This window comes from Psittacula echo, assembly GCF_963264785.1.
Source record: "Psittacula echo genome assembly, chromosome: 1".
Lineage (NCBI taxonomy): Eukaryota > Metazoa > Chordata > Aves > Psittaciformes > Psittacidae > Psittacula > Psittacula echo.
This window is the reverse complement of record NC_137735.1, coordinates 117,609,193-117,635,624: the sequence shown is the minus strand read 5'-3', so window position 1 is coordinate 117,635,624 and position 26,432 is coordinate 117,609,193.

Here is a 26,432-nt window from a genome sequence, read left to right as displayed (position 1 = left end):
ATGTCAAGGAGGAATTGATTTTAAACCATCCTATTTTAACACACAGTTGGGCCCCAGCACTGCGAATACCCTATGCACACAGCAAAACACCAGTATACAGAGCATGTTCAGAAGCAGGCTCCCTCTCTCAAATCTCCAGGAGAATACATGTAATAACCAGAGATCCACAAAGCTTAAGTGATTTATTTGTCACCATACCTCCTATGACCTTTAAGATAAAAAGGTGCATTTTCTCTTACAGAAGTCATTGCTTGCAGTGCAAGTACTCCCTATAGTATGTAGAGTTCTGCCCTGATTTGTTAACTCCCACACTTCACTGCTGTTTTCAAGCAAAAAGCCCCTAAAACTATCAGGCAAAAGTTCACTTAGCCTCCAAATACTTGTCAAAAGAAAAAAAAAAAAAAAAGAAAAAAAATGGAAAGGAAGGGAAATTAAATATTCATTAGAATTCAGACAGTATATTAGACCAGCTGCCAATCTGAGATTTAGATTCAGGTATATGCAAAAAACCCAAGAAGGTGCCACCCAGCCTCCTTTTTTGCTCACTTTTAGATCCCTTAGAATTTTAATAATGGTCACATACTCATAGAGGAAAAATATCCAGACAGATTCAGTAAAATTCATTCTTTCTAAGGTTGTGAGGTGCTTCTTATTAACAGTTAGTCCATCTCATCTGAGCCAGAGGAAAACTACTAGTAACAAGATTTTTCTTTATGAATTGAAAGGAGACACTTTCACAAGCACTGAGTAAAATCTGAGCCTCATCATGGACAATGGAACATGAACAGGGAACTGTCCCAGAAGAAAAGTTCATTGCTGACAATCAGATTTCATATCTTGCATTCACAGGAACAGATCTGTATACCGGACTCTGGCCTTTTGGTGTAGAGCAGTATTCAAAGGTGGGTATTGCAATAAAACTGTTCAAGGAGACAGCAGATGTTAATTTTGCAGGCTAAGATAGCTAGAAGTGCAGATGAGAGGAATTAATCCTCATTCAAGGGTTATTCAGTTGTCATCTTGGTTCAGGTATTGCAGCAATTTAAAAAGAAAACAACCTTGTTTTCTTCTGCTCTTGAATATCATTGAATAACGCCTACATGTTTCATGCGGACATTTCAGGTCTGCGTTACTAGCAATTAAAGATGATAGCATTGCACTATTTAAGATTTCTTGATCCTGCAGATAATCTCAGGGGTTTTTACTTATTTGAAGGTAACAGCATGATACAATTAGTGAGAGTAAAATTCACACTATGCAAAGAAATGACCAAAGAAAAATAAAATATGTTTGGTTTAAGTTAAACTTTTATTGTAGGTCGATTTTTAAATTACAGTTCCCAGCTGGCATCACTCTGAAATTATAGCCACAAAGATGTTTCCACAACATTTCCAGGTGTCTTCACTCATACCCATCTACAGAACTTGTCTCTGTATGTCAAAGCTATGTTAGAAAGATGAAACAACAGGTTCCTTTGTCTATAAGGGATAGGATAAAAAACTGAAGAATCACAATGAACCCAAAGGACTGATTCCCCTTTCCCACCTGTGTTATCCTCAGAACAGAACAAGAAACTGCAAACGGGGAGTTCAAAAGTTTTGTCTTATGTTTTTCACAGCAACTGAGATACCTTGCTCACAAATTACACAACAGCAACTAGGTGGTTATTTATGGCACTAAGGGGTGGGGAGTTTCATTTCATCTAATTTCCATTTTCTGTAAGCTGAGCGCCCAGTGTAATCAGTTATGTGTGCAACCTCTCTAGTGCATGGACAGGGATAAGCAGTTATAGAAAGTGATTTACCCTGTTAATCATATAGACCTATATTAAGATGAATCCATTACTACATGGCTATGCAGTTTCATTCCACAGACCACAGAAGACTAGATGGCTAGCTAACGCTGGATACCTAAAATCCATAAATCACATCCCTAAAGTACTGGAAACCCGTTAAAATCTGTCCTTTACACCATCTTCCCATCCAAAACAGCACTGCAGTGTTAAGCTACAAGGCATATTTGCTATTGCGATATCAAAACCCTGCAGCCAGGTCCCCCTCCCATTCACATGCTGTTTCTTCCACATGCTGTACACGCTCAGTGACAAGAACCATGCCTGCACTGATTTATAAAAGGAAGGCAGTAATTACACAACTCATCTGTCCAGGATCTCTATCCTTTACAGGATATCTAGTATATCTAAGCACAATATGAGAATGAGTATTTTTACTTAGGGATAGTGTGAGGCTGCTCCTTCATAAACATTTTTCTGTGAGGTCAGTTTACCCTTGGCTGTTGTAAGGAAGTGAAATCTGTGGTACATTTCTTCTTGGATCAGCTCTCCAGAATACAAATATACTGTGTTTAAGCTCTATTTCAAAGCTGGGCTTTATGGAAGTCTCCATAATGAAGACAGATTCAGCTGTCAAACATTCTTCCAGACTCCAAAGACCTGCTCAAGTACTGGGTGATGCTCTGCTTTGTCTTCAGGCATTTCAAAAATATTCTAAACTATCTTAAACTTTATAAATATTGAAATCTTTGATTGTTGACCTTAATGGCAGCACACTGGAGTTTTCTTCTGTTTCCATGTTGAAATTATTGCCAGTTAAGCTGATCAATTTACTTTTTGCATTTTGAAATTTGCAAGCTCAGACATACAGCTGCATGGAACTGAGTTTTTTGAGATTTCATAATGGTCCTAAGACTTCATAAATTTTCTCCTTATGCCAAAGAACAATAGGAGAAATTACGATGTCCCAAAATACTCACTTTCTGGAGAAGTGAGGCAGTAGCCTCCCATTTGATAAACCTAAGATGAAGCATCACTTGGGACTAGGTCTAGAACTAGCACAAAGCATTTCCACTGCAGTGTGTGTGTGCCTAACCACCAGGCAACTGAGTGTGTGTGGGCTTTCCTGCTTCTCTCTTTCACACTTGATCAGCAATTCTATCCTGAACTTAAAAAAGGTTTTCTTAATAAATGTTCTTTAAATAGCACATTCCTGTGGAAAGGCTTATTGTCAGCAAACAATTTTATGACCAAAAAGAATATCAGGATAACTGTTTGTCAAAGAGCTTTTCTGACAGCTCTATTAGGGCAAAGCAACCTAATGCCACTTTTCAGATTACGTGAGTATGCTATCAGGAGTTTTCACTTGATATATCAGCTCACACTTCAGTGAGTGCCCTCATGCTCTTCTTACAAATTTCCTTTTGGGATCCCTAAAAGTAGGATTTGAAATTAACATCACCATTTTGAAAAACTGCCAGCTTCCATGATATTAATCTAAACAGACAATACTTGATGTTCTCTGCAAAGCCTCAGTCCAGTGAGTTTAATATGAAAGTTCTATGAGGTGTCATATAAGAATTGCATCCTATTTCTTAAGGCAATTTGTGGGCATCCTGCTATTAAAAATAAAAGACATAAATTATCACTCAGGATCACTTTGAAAGCACAGAAAGCAGAAGGTAAGCATGAACTTTACAAGTATATCTTTCTTTTTTTTTCTACTTATTGCAATCTACTATGGGTTTTGACCAAAAATTTGGCAATTCTGGATTTTTTTTAAGCAGATTTTTAACAAAGACCTTTGGGAACATTTTGTTCATGGTACAGACCACAGGGCATTTCACAATGTTTTTCAAATCTACACAAGAAAGTTTGAGGCAGATGTCATTGTCCTCTGTGTTACTTTTCTTGTTCTTTTCACACTTCCACTTCCTCTCTTGTAAGTCCTCATGTATTTAATCCTATCTGAATCTAATCCAACAGTGGACAGGATGCAAAATCTAAGGAGGAACAGCTATGCGTACATATGTCTCTATATGTAGCCACGTTCAGAAATATCTGAGAGTGTATTTCCAAATTTCCATCCCAGCTCCTCTCAGCTTGCCTGAGACACTAAAGGAGTACATGGAAATACTTCTGCAGCATAATTCTGAACCTATTTTTGCCATGGAAATTCCAACAGCACTGCTGTCATTGCTCTATACTGAGTCTGCCCATACAGCACTGGTTTTACTTTCATATGAGAAAACCAAGACCAGATTCCTAAATCTGAAACCCAGCAAGTTATTTTTTTTCCCATTTGATTTTTCTTCTCCATAGTACATGTCTACTGTTTTCTTTTCCTAGGGTGCTCTCTGACATTGTAGTAAACACAAAGCAGCATTTAAGGGATTAAATAACAATCACTTTCTTATTGTCCTGGTGTTAGCAACTTCACAGGAAGTGTGAGAAGGTTGCACTGGGCAGATGGGAGCTTAGTGAAACAGCATACGTTGTAATTTGCTGTTGCTTTATGCACTGCCTGAAAATACTTATTATAAAGCATGTGGTCACTGGGCTTGGGACAGGCACATGTGATATCTAACCAGAATTTCCTGGATGCTTCAGCCTTTTTTTAACCCCAATCTACAGAACTGCTCTAGAAACCAGAGCTATACCGTGCACTCAGAGGGCTCATAGTTTATAATGCACTACCTGGCTTCTTAGGATCAAAAGGTAAAGGACCAGGATAAAATAAGATTCGTAACTTTAAACAAGCAGTTCGGGAAAATAGGAGCAAATAGGGAAAACCAGGGCAAATAACACTTAATTGTCACTGCATTAAGCAGTTCAGTGTTTGTCCAGATGCTTTGTGTTGGCTGCTGTTGACTGCTGCCAAACTGTTCTCAAAGCACTTTTCTGCTATCACTTTTTTTTTAATTCTCTTTCAAGCTAAAATAGGGATATATGGTGTCTGCTCTCCATCGAGCTGGACTGAGATGAGATGAACTGAGATCAGTTGCTAGGCAGTAAAAGCAGTAAGTAGCAGTGAAGCTGCTGCAAGAAAGGTGCTATCCACTTTTAGTTTTGAAAACATGTATTTGGAGCTAATATTTCTGGCACCAGGAATTCTCATATGAGCCTCCTAAAAAGCTCCCACAGGCCAAGATGGTCAAATGCCATGCAGAAATGGAAGCGGGTTATGAAAGAGGGGGGTAACATTGCCCTTGCAAATTTCTTGGACCATGGTGTTCCCCTTCAACAGGCTTCCAAGATGGAAGGACAGAATATTTTTCTTTTATGTTCCTATTTTTATTATTATTAATAAAGTTTATCCAAGCTTTTAATACTGTTTTACTAAAATGTCTTTCATATCTGTTTTCCCTCTCCATCCTGTATGTCAGGGATTCTTGCCAACTGCTTTATATTGTCCATAGAAAGACTCAAGGGAAAAAGCAGCTGTGGGCATGGGGTCCCCTTTCATCAGTTTTGAGGCTTTCCCCAAATGTTGCCAAGATCCTGATTGTCTTATTCCATTAATGAAATAAAGAATTTTGTGAATGAAATTAATGAGACTTCATTCTTCTTAAGTACTACGTTAGGGAGAAAATTCTGGTGTTCTGCTCTCCAAAAATCCACAGTGAAGTTAACAGGAAGAGGAAAATTATAGCCCTGGACAGGAAAAAAAAAAAAAACAAACCCAAAACAAAACAACAAAATGGGCTTCTTCCACCATCCTTAGAGTATCTGATGGAAACAAGAGCAAAGGCTGTCTTAGCAAGGCTGGTGAAGGGGAAAAGGCGGGGTCCAAGTGTAATGGGCTGGAAGTTGTTGAATAAGGAGGTTACAACACCACCTCAAAGGGCAAGCACCACGTGAAGGAATAACATGAAACAGATAAGGAGAAGGATGAGCTAGGTAATATGCTCCTCCAGTCTCAGACAAGGCAATAGTCCAGCATTAGCCAGAGGATCCCAGTAGCAAGGAGCTACTACAGGCACTTGCAGCTTTGGGAAGACACCCCATACCTCACCCCAGCTCCCTAAGCCCCCACACCCCTCAGTCTGTTTACAATGCAGTTGAGATACCCTGCAAACTGGCTTGCAAAAATCATTGAACTGCTTTATGTGGGGGCTGGGAGGCGACAGCACACAAGCGTGCAGAGCTCAGCTTTGTGGCTCCAGACATTGCAGCTAGCCACCATCACAGAACATCCTGCAAGCACAGGAGTTGGCCACTGAAATCCCCACTGTTGAACAGAAACTCAGCAACCCCATTGCTTCTGAATTCATCAGCAGGGTTTATATAATGATGAGCCATCAGCTCTTTCACTTCAAGTACTGCCTCCATTTACGTGGCATAGCAGCAATCTGGCTTTGACAGAGAAAAATGTGAAGGAATGTGTCCCCTGGGGAGTAGTGCAATATACAGACAATGTGAACAAGAAGGCGGCTGTGCTGCTAAAGATACGCATTTCCATCCAGAACATTTTTATTACGCTTGGAACTAAATTAAAGTTTCCATTCTCATTTGCTGCAGGTTAATCCCAATTTCTATGAGATGTGCCCAGATACAATCTCTTTAATGAACTGCTCTGCCCATTCATTTCTTCAGCTTTTCTGTTTTCTCCCTCATTGATGATACTAGAGACATATGGAAAAGAATGAAAAAGAAAAGAGCATGTGAAATCAAAAAAACCTTAGACTAACAGATAAAAATACTAGGATTGTCAGTTACAATTTAAATACGGGACTAGATAACGTTTCTACTCTAAAAGCAAAATGCAAATTATAATTAAAAAATGTATAATTGTGTAACAGAAATACCTTAAACACCTATTTGTCAATCTCTTTTCAATCTCCTAAGAAATGTCTTTTGCCTTTTAAAATATTACCCTTTAGAACTTAAATAAAATATTTGCTACAATCTAATTTCCTAGTGTAGCAGCTGATATGCAGCTTGCATTGTTACTGCTTTTTCTGCAGCTCAGAATATCCACTGTTCAGTCCTTTCAAAATTTCTAGGTGTAGATCATTCTTTTTCTTTCTGAATTTGTTAATATTTTTTCCATCATTCTTCTTTTGCACCTCATTGATCTCACGCTTATTTCCTTAAAACACTATGTCATAGGCAACATCTCAACAGAATCAACTGGTAAAAACAGATGTTTAAAAGCCACCTATCAACTCCATAAACTTGTTCCCCTCCTTAAATGCTTATTAAGATTCCTGAGGCTCCAATACACCTGATTATTCTCTCTCAGACTTCCTGATTTTCAGACTGAAATATTTTGGTTCAGTGTCTTCAATAACTTTCTTAAACCCTCTTTATTTCCATCCGACATTTTATGTCTCATGACATACATTCCATTTCACTGACTTAATCTGATGGGATTTCCAATTTATGGAATAATATTGCTTTGCCTTACTGAACGTTTTCCGTGTTTCCATTATGTTTTGGTTCTGGATTTGGTGTGTTCTTTTTGTGTTACAATACTGAGCATGCCAGCAACATTTATTAAATCCCCATCAGACAGAGACCAGGACTAAACCAGCAGGGTCACTCCAGAGTTTAGCACCTCTGCTGGTAAGTGCACATCAGCACAAGAGAAAAATCTGACTAATTCTGAAAAAAAGAAAATCTAAAAAACACAAGTAGTGCATTTTGAGTTTACTGCCCCAAATCCAGACAATCAAGTCGTGTATGAAATGCTCTAGAGATTATATAGCTCCTACAACAATATTAGATCTCCAGTTCTGGTTAGCTTTTGCAACCCACAAGACCCTGTCAAATCTGTTGTTATTAAAAATGTAACTGAGACTTCAGTTTTCCTAAGCATAAGGCTGGTCAGACAGCCAGACCACTGAGTGTCCATGGCTGAGCCTGTCCCACTAGTCAGTGGTATTTTTGTCATTAATTAACCACAGGAAACAGAGAATCTAGTCCTGACAGCAGAGAAAGGTATTTTACCTATCTGAAATTTAAGTTCCATGTTCGAGGTGCCTTACATTTTCAGAGGGCCTGATATTTTCATTAAAATATTTTCATTTCATTTTCATAATGTGGGTATGCCATTCAGATGCAGCTATAGAAAAATTATACATCTAATCTAAGTTACTCATTTAGGTTCTTCCTGTAACCAGTGCAGACAGAGAAACAAAGATTCATCCCACCTGTCTTAGATAACTATTCTAGAATAAAATTAAAAAAATCTGGACCTGGTCTCTCCACTGACCTTAAAGAAAGCCCACATACCTATCTTTCAGACAGCTAAAAGAAATGACCCCACTAACCCAAAGTTGTCTAACTTGAGCAGTGCTACTACAAACTCAAGTGTAGAGAAACAGTTTAGACTTGCTTTTCTTGCTACTCTCCTACAAATTGAGCTAAAAAGAGTCCCACTGCTTTAGCTGGGCACCTATATTAAATGGCTTACATGCGGCCTAAAATTTTCAGCTGGTACAGGTGAGAATAGCACTGATGGCTACACTGGTTTCTGTCAGCTACAAACTGGGTCTAGAAGGTGAGCAGGGAAGATCCTGTGGGCTCTATTCCTCACCAAATTCACATAATCACTTCTGCAGTTAAACAGAAGGGCCTCCTGATCCTGTTAAAAGGCCCCTTTGCTATTTCCAAGTTTGGTTTAGGTTTTTTTGTTTATTTGGGTGGGGGGTTTTTTCACATATTTTCCCTTTTCTCCCAACTCCTGCATTGCTAACTTCCACAGGAAGGAATACAAGGCTGTTAATGAACTACGGTTATGCTCTTATGTGTCACAAATATCCTCCCTAAACCCATACTAGTCTCCATTCCTTCTTCACATATTTTGCATCTCAACTTATAGTTTCAATTACTACAAAAAATATTCCAAGGCAGCGCTGTCTTTAGAGGCTACATCTGTTAAAATGGGCCATAGCCTGCTCTATGGGCCAACAGTCAACCAGAATGGCAGCTGTAAAATATGTTGTAGTTACCTGTTCTGATGAGGCCACACAGCTAAACCCTCTCTGGCCCCATTATTCCAACATCGTAGATTTATGCAGACTATTTACCAAGAACAGGATTTGGCCCATGCTATCCCAACAGGCTCTTGCACTGCTGGAGAGGTGCTTGTGAGCTCAGGTCAAAACTGTGCCCTAGACACTGCCAAAGAAGTGGTAGGAAGAAGTGCATCTTGCAGAGTTTTAGCCTAATTTTACTAGTATAGGTATATCCAGAGCACCTAGTAATGCCAGTAGCTCATACTAACCCAGTTCTGCTGTCATACTAACCTTGAATCTGCTGCCTAAATCCATGAGCATCATGTCCGTGTGAATGAAAATATGAGCTGTAACACTTTAAATCTAAAGTTTAATACACATGCTGAAGAGGGACAGTCTTATCCTTTTATTCTAAACTTTCAGTAAGATGTAGTCTTGGAAGTTCCTTGCCCTCATACATGTATGTTTTAATTCCGTGTGCCATTTTACAAAGACGGATGACAAAAACATTTCACCAAAATTTTAACATCAGAAGTATCTAATGTCTAGGTGGATAAACTCTTTAAAAAAAAACCAGAAAAGCAGAGAGAAGGACTCTTTTCTCAAATGGAAGACAAAATGGCCCTAGCATTCTTGCATTGAAGAAAAAATGTGGATAAAATGTGCTTATTGTGAAACTTTCCATCAATTTGAAATAAACGTCAGGTTGTATCATGACCAACAATTTCTGTTCCTATTACATCACAATTTCCCTGTCCTAACTTGACAGGCTACATTAACAGGCTATTTATCAACATTACCACTTTTACTTTATCCGGTTTACTTTTTCCCATTTGGATTTCTTTTTTTTTCTCGAATGCTCCATCCCTGGCAGTGTTCAAGGCCAGGTTGGACAGAGCCTTGGGTAACATGGTTTAGTGGGAGGTGTCCCTGCCCACAGAAGGGGGGGTTAGAACTAGATGATCTTAAGGTCCTTTCCAACCCTAACTTTTCTATGATTCTATGATTCTTTCTGGAATATGATCAACATCTAACTCAGAAGTTCCCCCAGGTTTTCAAAAATTTACCTTAGCATTTAATCAGGAGTGAAAACAGAGGCAGGTGGGAAGAAACTTTGTAATTTTGTTTACAAGCACAGATTTTCAGAAACCTCATGTGAACTCAGTGGAAACCTGCCTTAATTTTCCTCCTGAAAAGGATGGATTAGGTGAGGGTGCTGGAAAATGATCCACTTCAAATATTTGACTGCATGCTTTTGCAGCCTTTTATAAGTCTGTTAAGGTCATGACGCCAACATGTCTTTGTGTTACAGTTCTTGCACCTTAACTGCCATTGTGAACATAAGGAGCTACAGTCAAAAGTAGGGTCACACTTAATCAGTGCTTCATATCATCAGGCCCTGGAAGTCACCCTGCTTCCCATCAGAAGTCTTATAATCAAACACTTGCAAGAATGGCTGATACCAAAACAACAGTAATTCAAATAGTGCCCCATTCAAAACTTGGTGTATGCAGAGCTTTTTTATAAGCTTTGGAATAAAAATATGAAAGATAACAATGTAAGAGTTTGTATCACTTTAAAAACTATTGTAGTCCTAGCTAGGTGCTTTGTCTTTACTGATTCCACCACAAACACACACTAGAGAATGATCCTCATTGGCTTCAACAGGGTAAGCAAGTTTTTAAAGTTCAAAGTAATGGGTAATTAGAACTTATTGGAAAGGTGACTGTGGCTGAATCAGCACAAAAAAAAAATGGTTAGAAAATCAGAACAAAATTGTACTTAGAAGGCACAGGGGCCCTATCAAAAATTTCAAGGTTAAGCTTTGGGTAGTCAGGAGAATTTTTGATGCTTGTGTCAAGACTGGGTTTTTGAAGTTATCAGCTGCAATTTGTGCATCTACTTAAAACACAAAAATACAACAGATTTAAGAAAATAAAGAGAAAAAAGTTCATTCACTACAATACCCTCATAAATTATTGTTTAAAATAGTCTAATGTATTTTCTTGTATTGGTATATTTCGCGATGTCATGTCTCCAACAAAGTCAATCTCTTAGGGCTACTTACAGAATATCAGATTAAAGTGTTACAAAAATAATTGAAATACATTCCAAACAGTGGTAGAGATGCCAAAGCAGCACGGTTCTTTCAACATTCTTATGATTACTTAAACATCACCGCCTAGTTGCTAGTTAGTGAGTCATTCCTGTGTAGGTCAGTGTGATTATTTCTTGAATAAGGCATCATAAAGTACACAAAGGGTGTTTTGAGCTAACCACAAAACTGAGGTGAGAACATCAGTAGTCTCAAACTAGAGAAAATGAAATAAAAAAGCAATCCACTTTTATAGTGTGGCGTGTATCTTTTATTCCTAGCTATAATAAAAGCCTTTACCCTTACAGACCAAAATACTTGGCTTTATAGGTGTTTTCCATTTGCCCAAAGAACTGCCAGAGGAAGAGGTAATGAAGACTTAATTTATCACTTCATTAGACCAACTGGGATAAAAGATTCCTTTTGTGGTTTTCTGAGACATGAAAAAGAAGTAACTATGAAAACTAACTCCTAACTTTTCACTATTTTTGCAGTTGCTTTTTCTTGTTTTCATTTCTCAAATGTGCGCAACTATGCAGGTGATGAAAATAAAATAACTTTGGTGCTTTCATATTCAGAAAAAAAAATCAGTATTTTCCTGTTTTCAAAGTAATTGAAAACGTAGAGGAATATAATAACATGAGCCTTTTATATTTTTGTTGTCATTGCTGCTGTTGTTGCTGTCACTGTTATTGATTGTTAGCCAGTCAGTGTGGCGGGTCTATGTCATTTTCTTGAAATGAGACCTCAGGACTATAAGAGAGCCTTTTAAACTCAGAAGATAGATTTTTGGGGGGAAGGGAGTTGGAATGTAAAAAATGAACTTTTCCTGAAGAAAAAAAAAAAAAGAGAGAGAGAGAGAATGGAAATAGAAGAACATAAATCTGTTCTCTTTCTCTATCCATTCCTTCTTTGCAGGGCAAGTCTTTTCCTCCAGACCTTAGTATAGCAACTCAGGGACCACCAGGGTTACAATAAACTCAAAAATCCCTTTGAATCCTCAGGAAAAGTCTAAGGAAAAGCCTAAGGATTTTATGATTCCTCTTTGCCTGCTTCCAAAACTATTGCAATTTAATAGTTTTTGTCTGATTGTTTCTTACTAATTTTTCTCTGTCCTCTTTCTGCCTTTTCCTAGGCCTTTAATTCAAGGCATGAAATACTCAACAAAAAAACTCTGGAACAGCTGTACAACAGCCTAGGGATCCCTTTTTCTGGGCACCTCATACAGGTAATGGTCCAGTCCCCTATACAAGGGAACTCTGTACTAGGATGACTATCCAGGCATAGCCTATGTGGTAGAAGAAAGTAGATGGAAGGACAGAGGTGATGAAAATGAAGTTAATGCTTCCCAGTTCGTAACTGCCTGATATTATATTTAGGCATAACAAGTCTAGCGAAGCCTACATCTCTTGTAAGAAGTTCTAAAAGCTGGGAACCTCACACTGAAGAACTGAAATTTAGCTTGTTCCTTAATTTCTCCTATTTTTCCCCCTGCACTGGGCAGAAGGATATTGAGCACCAAAGAGGATCTGGGACAGGCTGTGCAGCAGTGCATCTTCAGCAGGAAAAATAAGCACAGCTGCTCAGGTATGTTGAATGAAAGGCCCCTCCCCAATTTCACTAATCACTGCTTAATTGCTTCCTTTCCCCTGAAGCACTAGGGAATGACAGTAAATGGAAGACATTTATGAATCTACCAGTTTATCTTGGAATAACATAAAGCAAGATGACTTCTTCTGAAACACTGCAAACGTGTAAGACTGCTGTGTATATATGTGCTAACATATCTGCTGTGACAGGGAGAAGCCCATGGAGTAATGCATGTCCTGTTTGGGGGAAGGACTCATCCAGGATCCTGACTAAAGCTCATGGAAGCACTGAAATGCTCTCTGGAAATCACATTTAAAACTTACATTTTATAATGAAGAAAAATTAATTCAGTGTTTTTAACAGTGGAAGCCCTTCTGTTGTCTCCTTAAATCACTGGAAAATACTGCGGGAAGACTATACAGAGCTTTACATAAGCACTTTGTTATTTTATCTTATCTATGCTTAGACGTCCTCTAAAGTAAACAAGGTACTTTCTCTCCACATTGCCCATTGGGATGAATAATTCATACCAACAATCTCACAGTATAAATGATCCTAAACATTCTCACTATTTGCCTTCTTTTTATTCTCACACCAGCCTCCTCACCACTAACTAATGCACCATCTCTTACTATCTGGAAATCCAGAGACTTTTTTTCATAAGTACAGATTCAAACTCATAGGAGATGAATGGTTCTCCTGCTCTGCTGTTGGGTACATTCACTCTCCATATACATTTTGGCTTGGAGAGTTAAAACTCTTATTTAACTTTTAGTTATGGCATTGGACTTCTAGTTTTCTACCTTTATGGAGTAGGTTTACCTTGTATCAGAAACCTAACATTAATTTCGTTAGTCAACTAGAGACTGGATGGTGTGACTAGGTGTAATCGGGTGTGTAGCTCAAGACCTTATTCTGCTTGATTTGGCAAGCCTGATTTACCACATACCTGAAGAATACTATGATGACCTCCACCCCACAACCACAGGCAATTTTAGCATGTATCTCTGTCTCTCTGTTTCACCTTGCTTTTATTAGAAATGCCATCCAGTGGAAATGTGTACCACTATATGTCTTTTTTCAGATACAAATCTACTTCCCAAGAGACTTTTTTAGCAACTTTATAAATTTAATAATAGTAATAATAACAATAAAAACATAAAAAATAAAAACCCCACAACAGTTTAAAAGCTTTTCAGTTGCCTTTAATGGTAAGAAAGTGAAGGTTTATTTTTAACGGAAGCTTTTACTGAAGCAGCAATTATTTTTATTTTCAACCAAGATAGGAGTGTCTGGAATGTTACTTTTTATTTTTAAAATAAGTCATCATTTTCACCATCAGCACTCAGATAGGAGTCACACTGATCACAATACTAGTGGTTGAAAGGTCCGAGGATTTTTGTGGATTTTTGTGGTTTGTTGAATAAATATCAGTAATTCAATTTTGGTGTTCTCAAATTTGTGGAATGTGATATTTGAAAGGGTATGAGAACTGAAGATCATTCTAGTCCAGAAAACAAACGCTTTCAATCTCATAACACTGGATGGAAGAAGGGTTTTTTGGTTTACTTTGTCTTTTCCAAGACAAGAACAAATAAAGTCTCTGTAACACTTAACCAGCAATTGAAAAAAATGTACTTGCTGACTAGAAGATTTTGTTTCTTTTAGATATGCTGATCATATTTAGCTCATCAATACTCTGTGTTCTACCCAAGAGTAGCATTCAGTCCTGATACTGGAAAATGTCTTCTGTGAGGGATTCAAGAGTAACAAGCTTATAGAGTTCCTAATTTTATTTTTCAGGGAAGGGGATATGGGGGTTTCCAGCCTCACACTCTGGACTATCTATTTCTGCTCAGTGTCTCCAATCCATACTGCAAAAATCCGGTCCAAGTCACTATGCAAATAGTGCAGCATTTATTTTCTGTGTGAAGTGTCTGAAGACAAAAAAAAGATCTTTCAAAACATAAAAAAGGCAAAAAAGGCCACAGTTGTCCAGATCTGTCCTTACAGTTTATGCAGTGAAGCATTCTGTATTTTCTGTTACTCAGCTGGTGTCACAAGAACTCACCTCTGCTGCTCTACCTATTGCCAAATGGGACACACTCACAAAGAAGCCACATTTGAAGAAAACAACATCTGGGAACACTACATACAGTAACTGTGCTGGTCAGAGGCAAGGTTCCTTCCCTTGGATGATAACTGTCATGTAAGTGCCAAGAACGCCTGGAGCTGGAAAACTGTCATATGGCCACAAAATAGGATGACTAATGTTCTCTTTGGTACTGTTTAAAGGATCCAGGGCCCTTGAGACCCTATAAACACCGAAACCTACTATTTCTGGAATACTATCCATAGCATTTGACTCTTTAATTACATGTCACTGTTAGAAGTGTTGCTTATGAGGATTTAGTTGGGCCTAAACTGCCTAAAGCTGATGGTCCAAAGGGAAATAAAGAAAACTGGAAGGATCTGCTATGGTCATTTGGTCTCTTGGTAACATTGGTTACTCTCCATGCAGCCACCCCCGTAAGTGTCTCTAGCTACATTTAAAGAGTGATCAGGCTTCGCAGCCACTCCTATACCTCCAGAGCATTCATTCTTGTAACTATTCACATGGCATATTTTCATGCCCAGTTTTTGCAACTTCTTTTCTCGTGCCAAGAAAAAAAGTGCTGAAGCAAAAGAGGAAGCAGAGGGGAGTTAACAGAGGAGACAAACTCACACATGCGCACACAAAAGCAAATAAATTCTTTTAAAAGGGAAGGAGAGAGGGAGAAAAGAAAACAAACTGTATGGAGATAACAGGGAGACCATACTTTCTCACAGAATGAGACCAAGAGCTGCAGGAAATAACATACACTAGCAGTTAAATGCTCAGTGTAGTTTGCACCACTGACATCTCTTATTCTGTACAATGTCCAGATCCCTTTTGGAACCTAGAGGTGGTGTGAGAGATCCAGCTGGGTGACACCTACCCTCCCACCCACCAGGCCTCACAGATGTGGCACTGGGAACCCTCTCCTGACCTGTGAGATGATCTGGACTACACAGTCCATCAAGACACTAGACTTGTCAGTACCAGGAGTCAAGCATTCATCTAGTCAGCCACAAACAGGCAGCTGGCACCCTCCTTCCCCTCTATAACCCCACAGGAGGATCAAGGGTGAAACAACTGTTCAGAGAAGATTTGTGAGCTTTTAAATTACATCTAACATAATTTCTTTCATCTCTGCCTACAACTTTGGTGTGTAAATATCACGCTGTGAAGACTTAAACAGACAAACGTGTTGACCTGACTTATTTTTGCTTTTCAAAAAATGTGAATTCCTTGCGGAGGGGCTCCCTCCCTACACAGAAACCCAAGTCTATAGCTTTCTATTTCAGTACAAAACCTGACAATGAAATAAGTAGCAGCCTATATCCATTCCAGATAGGGGCTACTGGCAAATAAGCAAGTTAAAGGAAAACAAACCCAGAAAGCAGTAAAGACAGTGGGGTGGAGAATTATGGGGGGAGAAATACAAGACGGGAGAAGTGCAGGGGTGGAGGGTGTAGTTTTTGATGGCAAAACAAATTGGATTCCAGAATGAGGGCATGACTGTGTGGATGGATACTATCTGGTACAATTATTGATTGGGGCAAACATCAGCAGCAGGCAGATGAGGAGGAAAGGATATCTTTGTATATTTAGCTCACAACAGTTTCTGGAACTAGAGCTACTATATGTTCCATTTTAATTGCTGTCTTCCTTCTCAGTTTTGTAATTAGTTCTTCCTCATCTTTCCTTGCAGACAATGAGAACCAGGATAAGCAAGCATGACCATAGTAAAACCTCAACCTAAGAGTGGGCCTGGTACGTACCTAAACACATTTATGCTATTACTGAATTAATATCAAGTAAAAGATTAGATTACAGTGGCATGGGGAGGGAGAAAGGGAGGAGCATCCATTCAAACGTGGAAATCATGGTGAAAGGGATAATCCCATTTCAAATGCAATCTTCAAAGTTAGCACACACAGGCAAATTACAGTCGATAACACACTCCTCAATAAACAGAACAGATGCCAAGGTCCTCCCAGACCCCTCAGTCATGTCCCCCCCCCAGACAAAGAAATGAAATTTCAGCATTTCACAGATATTACACAGGTTCAGGACCTGCACAACCCACACAAGCCTCCAAAAAAAAAAACAACAAATAAAATGTGCAGAATTTGACACACAGGTTACACAACATTACAAATTACCCCTTCCTCCATCAGCTGCTTTATTTTCACAAAGGAGCTAAGCTGGGCACAAGGTCTGTGCAGGGCATTGCAGTAAAGTGTGAACCTGGGTTTTCAGTTGCTTTGCACCACTGTGAAACCAGTGTGAGGGGAACAGCTCCTGGAGGGAAGCTTGTGCCTCCTTCTGCGGCCAGTTTCGCAGCTGCAGTCCGGTAGAAAATAATGTGCTAGAGGTAGCCACTGCTATTACTGCTTTAGTAGAAACAGTAAATGTTGATGTGGTTTATTTTCATTCCATTAAAATTTCAAGATTCAGAACTACCTGGCTTTGATGAACAAACAGTATCTGTGGCTATTATAGCCTTTACATGGGGGCTTCCTTTTCTTGCTTCTATTTTAACAAAAAAAACTCTGAAAGTGATACTCCTCTGGTAGCCAAGTTATGTGTGTGTGTATGTATGCATGGAACAAAAGGGTGGAGAGGAGCTCTGGGCTGTTCCTACTTGGAGTATGTCTGCTTTGTACTTACTAACCTTATGCTGCTTCCAAGAACAGCTCAGTAAATCGTGCCTCTTCCACAGAAACTGCATACACACCACTACATTTTCAGCAGGGATCCAGATGTGAGCAATTAGGCCACGCTGTGCTATTACACTGCCTCCCATATATGAGACATGGCTAAATAAGAATAAACCAGCTTCATCTTAAAAATGTGCACAGTCCTTCCCAGACAGGCAGCGGTTAGCCCTTGCTGGCAGAGGCAGCTTTCCAAACTCATGGTCTAAATACATGCCTAGACAATGTCCTGACTGTGTGTTGGGAAAAGATCTTATTGCACATCAGCCCTCGCTTCCCTCTTGTTCTGTAAATGTGCATTGCTCTGGCTCCCAGGCTGGCAGGCAGCTATGATGTGCAGCACCCCCTTCCTCTTCTCACCCCACAGCCACCCAATTTGGAGAACCAGGAAAATAGAGCACTCTGACACATAATACACTCTAAAGTCCAGAGACAGCTATCTGGACTGAACTCACCAAGAAGTGTGTCCAGGACTGCTCTCAGTCCCTTTTGGGCATGAAGTTTGCCAGGACATCTCAGAGGAAGCCATCATTTCTACTTGCTGTCAGTCCTGTGATGAAATCCCAGGGAAAAAAAAGCACAGCTAGAGAAAGCAAGCCCGCTGGAGACAAAGGTTTAGGCCTTCAGTAATGTCTAAACAAATGGCAACAAGCCACTCGTGTTGAGTATTTTTTCCTCGAGAGATTTCTGACTGTTCTGAATCCTGTAAACAAAACCTGCCACTGGGAAAGGCAGACATATTTTAGTTTTCTCTTGAGAAACATCTGTTGTAGATGTTATTCTATGTTCTGTGGTAGAGAAAATGTTTCTTGAAGCAACTGAAGGTCCCCATCAGTGAGATGCTGAGAGAAAGGCTCTAAGAAAACAATTTGATTCCTTTTGAAAAAGCACTGAAGATTGATAAACGTTACAGAGAGACATTACAGACAGACTTTAAGACATTAAAAATAACATTCCAGCCCACTTCCAAAACTGTAACACTGGATTAGCTCCTTTTTGCTCACTATGATACCTAAATTGTTGTTCCACCATTGAAGTATTTGACAAGTCCACTGGGCCAGACTGAGCCCACCCTAGCAGATGGCTATGGTGAAGTAATTAAGTCATCCTATGTTTCTGTCCCTAGATTTATTTTTGCAGTGTGTAGACACACACAGAACTATGAAAGCAGCAAAGCCAGCCATGATAAGAGACAGCAAAGGGAGACAGAGAGAAAACTATTTACAAGAAACTTTTATATCCTCCAACTCTCTTCAAGCTCTGAAAAATCTCCTTGGAAACAACTGAGAAGAAGGGAGCAGTCACAGGCTGCTCATTGCTGAGTATTTGGAGGACAGGGGAAGAACAGCAGTCATTGAAACAGATGCAATGACTTCAGTAGTTTGGAACAGCTGTATTGATTTACTAAAACTATCACATACACAAAAGGTGTATTTTACCTGTACAAAAAAACAGTTAATCCTTTACTTCCCAATGTGTTTACATCACTTCCACACAGAGTCTGATACCCATTAACATCCTAAACATTTCTGAAGTTCAGACATACCATAGTCATACTTTTTTTGCTAGATCTTCAAAAAGCTGGCTGCAGCAATGCCTTTCACTGTCTGGCTTGTGAAGGTTTTGGACATCCTTCACAGCTACACAACAGAGGTTTGGCTCTACCTGCTGGCTCATCTGCCACCTGCCCTTTCCTTTTGGTTCAGATTCCTGGTTGACCCAGTCAAGCAGCAACGCTGCATGCAGCAGAGAGAACTCTGCATTTCAGTTCCCCCACAAGAATGTCTGGGGCTGGTCCTCAGGAAACATCCAGCAGCAGGCAGCTGAGGAAGCAGGGAATGTGCTCCTGACAGCCAGCACACTCTCCAGAAATGTTCATCTCTAGGTCTGGGTGTATCTCTTTTATTACTTTGATTGGTCTGTAACAATAGAGCCTTCTCAGTACTGGTGGATTTCATTTACAGCACTCTTTCCCTATCTAGATTCCTCTCACCCTTCTCAGCATTGCCACTCGACTAGGGCACTTAGAACCTTCAGCAACCTTTTTTCTTCTTGTGCTTTTTAATTTTCTCCTTTTTGTCTTGTGTCTTCTCTTCCAGATAAAGATGAGATGGTTATCCATAAGCAAATAACATCCACTTCATTTGCTTTTCTTGAGAAAATGCAGGTTACTAACACTGGGCTTAGAAGAAAAGCAATGTAGGCAGCCTCTCTCTTGGGCTACTATGAATACTGCATGTCTGTAGACAGCAGTAAGAGATGACTTTTCAAACCTCCCCATAGCCAAAGGCAGTATGAGGAAATATTTTTTTTGACTTTTTTAATGGACTTTGAATCGGACAGATGGACCACATAATCATGTCCATGGACATGGAGCATCTACAGCATAAGACAGTCATGTCTATCCCTACCTATTCTGATCTTTGAACTTTCTCAACATCCATCAGGTCATCAGTAAAGAGATCTCCCCTTCCTGACTGCTGCACAACACGCCTTTCCAAAGTCCAGCTCTTCAGCAGCTACTTGCTGGGCTGGTTCTTTTGTTACTGAGTCTCTAATTTCAGTTAACTTCTCAGCTACCCAGAGTTTTACCTTGTGGTGGTCCCTGAGGCGGGTTTAGCGGTTTTTCATCACATTCACTCACTTCCACACAGCCAGTCTTATCCCCCAAGCAGATACTCTTTGAAACAGAGGGAAGTTGAACCCAAACTTCAGTACTGAGCTCTGCCAAAAATTCTTCTTAAGATAAACATGACCGCCCCTCAGCTTCTGCTAACAGCTGTTACAAGAGAACAGAGTTCCTCATGCAGGGCAAGAGGACAAGCTTGTGTTTCAACTCTTCTGGCAGTATGATGAAAATAGAGGGCTGGTATTTTGTGGAGTATTTGTAAAACTGAATGTTTAACTACAGAGTCTTTCTTCTTCTTTTTTTTATTTTTATTTCAGCTGCAAACTAATGAATAAAGAGGTATTTTACAAGCTCTCCAAAGCTGAATGCATGGAACATTTCAAAGAAAGAGTGTATAAAAAAGCATCATATTTATCTCATGAAGTTATAACATGGGCAGTAATTTATCAGGAACCTTCCTCTGTCATTTCATGCACAGTTCTTTCCAGTCCCTGCTACATGGTATATTAACAATCCCTTTCTATCCAAAGCAGTGGTCAGACATGCTTCAAACCAGGGCACTTTTCTAAGAGTTTGTGTGACCCTTCCATTTTGTAGGTCTTCCCAGAATAGGATGATGAATACAGTCTAGCTTGTTTGAATGTTGGAAGTGGTTAACAATGTTCCTGTGGCATGTGGTGTCTACAAAGCCTGCTATAAAATATGTGCAAGCTTGTTGATATGAGAAGCTACAGTGCTGGTAAAACTGGACAGCTGTAGCCCTAAAGAAGTCTTCTGCAAAGCCACAGCAGGGGGAAAAAGCACGTATTAAATCCAGTTAATTTGGCTTGGGAACCCTACCTACAAGTGTAAGTGTATAGTAGTACTTTCTGACCTCACTCCTGACCTGCCAACTCGGACAACCAGGCAACTCAGGAAGATGCTGGGAACACAGCGGTAGGGAGGACCACCACAGCATTCACTCCCCTTTGGACTAATATCCATGTTCTCTCTCCTCTGCATTTCATTTCGAGATCTGTTTTTGTTTAACCCTGAATTGCAAAGGGAATAATCTAAGTTTAAAACAAAACAAAACAACTACAGAAGACCCCCTCCTCCTCTGTCTTCAGACAGTTCTGCAGCAGCAAACCTGAGTCTGTTTTTTCCATTCAAAGCCACAAACTGGACTCAGTTTGCTAAAACCTGGGTTAGCACATATGAAACTTCATCCTGCCTGTGTCCTGCCCTGCGGCTCGAGGAATTCAGAACTGTTCTGCCCATTTCCACCCTCGGAGTCCCCCAAATTTGCTGCCAGCACCGGTGGAGCGTTTGCGAGCCCCAACACCGCCCCTGCGTGGCTGGAGCCGTCCTCCTGCATGCGGCTGTGCCTCGCACACTGAAACTGGAAAGCACTGGTGTGTGTATGGAAAGGGGTGGGCTCCTCCAGCCATCCCACCCTCTCCCCCTAAATTACAGTCTTGAGCGGGAGATCAGACCAAACGGGCTGCGTGTCCTCCTCTGAAACACACTGTTCCTGCCCCACCCTGCATCCATGCTTTGGTCCTGAGAAGGCAGGAGCTCCAGCTGGTCACACAGCCCTTTCATGACATTTTATCAGCTTTCATTCTGTTCTCTGAAAACCAAAGCTCTGCTTACGTCTGCAACTGCCTTCTCTTCCAGGCAACGTGGCACAGCAGACTCAGTGCACATGTGTGCGGGGCAGGGACAGAGCAGGGCAAAAGTGCACGTAGCACACCTTTGCACCTTTGCATCTCCTCACGTTCCTGGCAGGACCACACTATAAATTAAAGCACTTGCACAGTTGCTCTATTCTGCTTTCTGCAGCAGCCAAGAATCTTCAGCTCCTAGCCCCTGTCCCAGCCTAACCATGGCCATCACCCAATCCCTACCCAAAAGCTGCCAGAGGTGTGGAAAAGAGCCATTTTCCCTACATATCCCTGCCTAGGATCCCACTCTCCCTTCATTGGTCCAAGTGTGAATCACCAAGGGACACCACCAGCAGCACAGTCCCTTCACTCTGCTGGCGTGGTAGAAACACAGAGCACTCAATACCTTATTTGGGGTTTCATTTCTCCATTGAAACTTGAGACACTCTGGCATGAGCAGTGCAACCAGATGTGGCCAGGCTCTGAGATCCTCACATATCCCAGCACATCTCTTTAATGTAATGACGGGATTAATACCTGAGCAAACATATAAGGCTTTGCTTTCTCTTGCCTAGGTGAGAACACCTCTTGCTCCCTATTGCTGAAGTGAGGATGTGTTTCATGACTTCTCTGCTCTCTGAGGCAGGCTTTTGTTATCACATTTATTCTTTTCCAAGCCTTCTACATTTCCCCCGGCCCGAGAAGCTGATGGCTCCTTTATCAGAACCAGTCACTGCAAACTGCTGAATGACACAAACCAGACGGCCTGCATCCGCTGCAGACTGAGACAAAAGATGGAAGCAAAAGATAATAATGAAGCACAGCTGGCTGATAAGCGTGTTTAAATTTTGCAGAGATTAGCTGTGAGAACAGGAAGGAGTTCTTTCTCTCCCTCCTGCTTGTTTAGTTTTCTTTAATTGTTTATTTTCGGGATGGAAAACAGGCCCATTCGAAATTATCAAGCAAGTTAAAGCAAGGCACAGGGAGAAATTCGTCTCATTAAAAACATGAAAGCCCCATTGCAGCCAAAAGTAAACAGGACTTTCCATTTCCCAGAGCCACGTAAGCCGGATCCTGGCTGTCCTCGCTGGCGTTGGCCGCGAGCTGGGGCCGGTGGGGAGCAGCGAGCTCAGCCCGTGGGTCCGCCTGGCTCCCCTGGCTCCGCGACAGGGAGAGGGAGGGAGCGGGACTGCACAAGCGCCTCCTCACTTACAGGCGGGATACAGCAGTGCGGCAGGTTTCGTAACTGCTCTCTGCACGGCAAAATGCCCCCATTATTTCTGTGAGCCGTTGCAGCGTGCACTGTAAGTACAGGTTATTCAGCAGCGAGCCTCTGCTGAAGTCTGCGAGTGAGCGTCTGTGCCTGGCTTCCACAGATGTAAGAACAAGTTCTGGAAATGAAGAGGTTTCGTGAGGGGAACAAGCAAAGAAAACACATTTGGAGTGAGTGCTGCAGTCTGAGGAACTGACACTGCTGCAGCAGGGTGACATGGAATTTTTTTCCTGATGTGTTGTGAAGGGGGGTGACCTCATTGCAAAATTGGGTGTTTCACTGCCCTTCTTCACCTGCCTACCTTGTGCTGAAGGCCGGTCGCTAAATCTGACCAGCCTCTGATCAGTTCCCACACCTGCAAGCCTGCATGTCTTCTGTGAATCCCCACTGGTGCAAAAGCTGCAGGACCAGATCAGTGGTATACAGCATCTCACTTCTCCCTACTTTCTGACCAACAGCACACACAGGAGGTCCTGAGTAACACGCTTCTACAAAGGTTAAAGCAGAAACTCTATCCAAGCTGTTCACACCTAGTAATGGTACAAATGAAGAAAGAGGCAGCAGGGTCAGCTGTACTCTTGAGTGCCTTATGCTATGAGAAGGAAAACTGTGGTGGAGCTGGGTTTCCCACGGCAGTGCATCCCTGGGGTGCTGCCAGACAGAGAGAGATGTGCCACTGAAAGTCATCACCCTTCACTGGCACTGCTAATGCTCAGGCACTCATAACACTGAGCTACAAGACTTTGTTCAGGCCTTTAGGACTATTCTTTCACTGGTCACAAGGGGCTGAGACAACACCAGACCAGGAGGGTGAACCTGTGATGCTCTCCTGTTACCTTACCTTTAAAATAGTACCAGCATGAAATGGAGAACAAAATGGAGCTATTGAGGTCAGATATGCTTTCCCAACAGTCATCTTCAGCGGGAGGGGAGAAAAGTTTTGTTCTGTTTTTCAGGATATATTAAGACTATTACACTAATATGTGAACAAGGAAAGTACAGCTGACAGAAACAATGTGTTTCTTGTGTTTTAAACGATGTGGTTTGTTCACATGAGCCATCCTTTTAGATGGCTACGCAAACCTGTTTGCAAGACTCACAGTGCAAAAGTACAGAAACCAGCTATAGTCTTAAAGCTTGTTGGAGCCTGACAATTCCCATGACTCACCTGAAAACTGACCAGCTGCTTCTTCTGTTGTCCCCTATGTTGTTGCCACTGCAAAATTATTGTTTTATTTACTTTTATATTATGAAAAAATAACTTCTTTCTTTGCTTAGGAAAAAAAAAAATCTCTTGTAGTTGAATAACATTTCTGAAAGCTGTAGTTGGCTCCAGAATCTCCTTCAGTGCGATGATGTTAATCCTAGTGGCACTGCAGCCTCCAGAGGGCTGTGCTGCTCGGCCACGTTGCAGAGCGAGAATGCATGTGGTGGCCAGGGACTAGGGGGGGCAGCTGGCTAACACCAGCACACACACACCAGCTTCCCCCAGCTGTGCACAACTGCCTGGATGCTGCAAGCACTGCAGACATGTAGCACATTTTTTATCTGACTTAAATTACAGAAGGGTGATGAGAATGATGATTTATTTCAATAGATATAGCAGCTGATGGCACCTGTTGAGACTGAAGCCTCCTAGGTAATTATAAACAGCAGTAAAACACAGTGTTTGCCCTGAAAAGCTTCCTATTTAATTATAGATATTACTCAAAAATTATTAAAAGCTTTTTTTTTTTTTTTGCTGTCTGAGTTCATTTATGTAAATTACACGTATTTTAATAAGTACCTTACGTACATATCAAAGATTCAAAATGACTTGAGGAATTGCAGGTGCTTTGTACTTCCTGTACAATCCCATTTTTATGACATCTCATGTAAGATGGAAACATGAATACACCATGTAAGTAATTTGAAGGCTTGCACATTCCCAGCATGTGTTTTGCCATTTCTACATTTAAAAAAGTAAATCAGGATGGATCAGAATCTCACACTAGTGGTACTTATGTACTTTGCTGTAGTTGCTGTCTCAGAACCCAGAAGATATGAGTTGGCTTGTATGAAGTACTGTTTTTCTTTTCTGGTAGTGGATGGGATGGAAAGAGCAGATTTGAGTTGCCAAAAGGTGAAGGATAAGTACTGCTGCAGAGAAACAAAGCTGCAACCAAGAAAATTACCAGTGGGTCCATGTGGTTGCTGTGAGACCTGGTTTCCTGCCTTTGTATGAGGTGTGTTTTCACACAGAAGAAACAGTAATAGGAGCTCTGATACTCCACAGCCTGAGATGTTGTAAATAAATAATTGGATTGGTAAGACAATGACGTATAATACCTAATAATTGTGCTCTTTTTTTTCATTGTTTTAAATGGGTCACATCTTTCCTCTCTGACTCTGAATCAAATTTTCCTCTGTGCTGAGGGCCAAACATGTGACTCTTTGTAGCTGTAGAGAAGAAAGCAGCAGCAGACCCTTAGGATATAGAGATATTACAGCAGCCACGCAACACATTTCTGCATTCAGAAAAGCTTTAGTGTTGGGTCAGGCAACAGCTACTAAGCAGGGACATACGATTATTTATTTTTTCATGTTGTCAGAAGAAAATGTGTAACTGATAAGAAACACCTGTGGAAATGGAAATCCATCTCAAAACCCAGGGTTTGTTTAGATGATGAAGAGATAAAATCTGAAGGCATGTGTTGCAAGGCAGGGTAACCTTGAACAGAATGTCTGTTTAAAAAAAAAAAAGGAAGAAGAACCAGTAGTACATTTCAGGTAATCGGCTTTCTGTGCAAAGAAAGGTCCTAGAGGATCATAAGGCAACATTGGTGCAGTGTGTAAAACTGCATGAGCTGCACGGATGTTGTTCATTCATTTTTCTTCATGGAAATATGATTCCATTTACATTTTATTTGCATCTTGTAAATATTTTCTTAGAGCCCCAGCAGGACACTGGAAAGCATAAAAGCACACATTACCAGCTGAACATATGTAACCGAAGTTCTCTCTTTGCTTGCAGCTCAGCCTATTCTATGTGCTCTGATTTAAAGCCCTGTAATACATTTACCACATAGGAATTCTGGTTTGCCACATTTAACTTTTTTTGAGAGAAGATTTGTCAGTTCATTTGTTTTACTTAATGCATGTATATTTTCAGGCTTTTGTCCTCCTTGATGTGAAATAAGCATTTTTTAAAGGAAGTCAACTTCAATATTTCTGTTCATAGTCTGGAAAGCATGCAGTAGTTAAATGATAATACTGGGAAATGTGCTGTACGGTGTGGATTTAATGGAAACATTGCCATGATTCTACGCCTCAGTGTTGTGGCATTAAATCAGTCAGACGACGCAGGCAGACTGCCGGTGTGTGCGATGCCCAGAGGAGGAGGCAGTTCCAGTAATAATTTTAGAGACTGTAAAGTGACTCTAAAATGGAAATCTCATCAGCAGTTCTAGGAGGGCCCAGCTGAACAAGATTCACAAACACATGACCAGTTTTAAACATACAAGTAGACCTAAAATCAATGAGACCACCCACAGGCTGACAAGGTCTTTAAGAATTGAGCCTTTAATTGCTCAGGAACTGCTGCAAAAAGAAATCAAGTTTCCTTTGTATTACTTATTATTAAAAAGGGCTTTGACAACATTA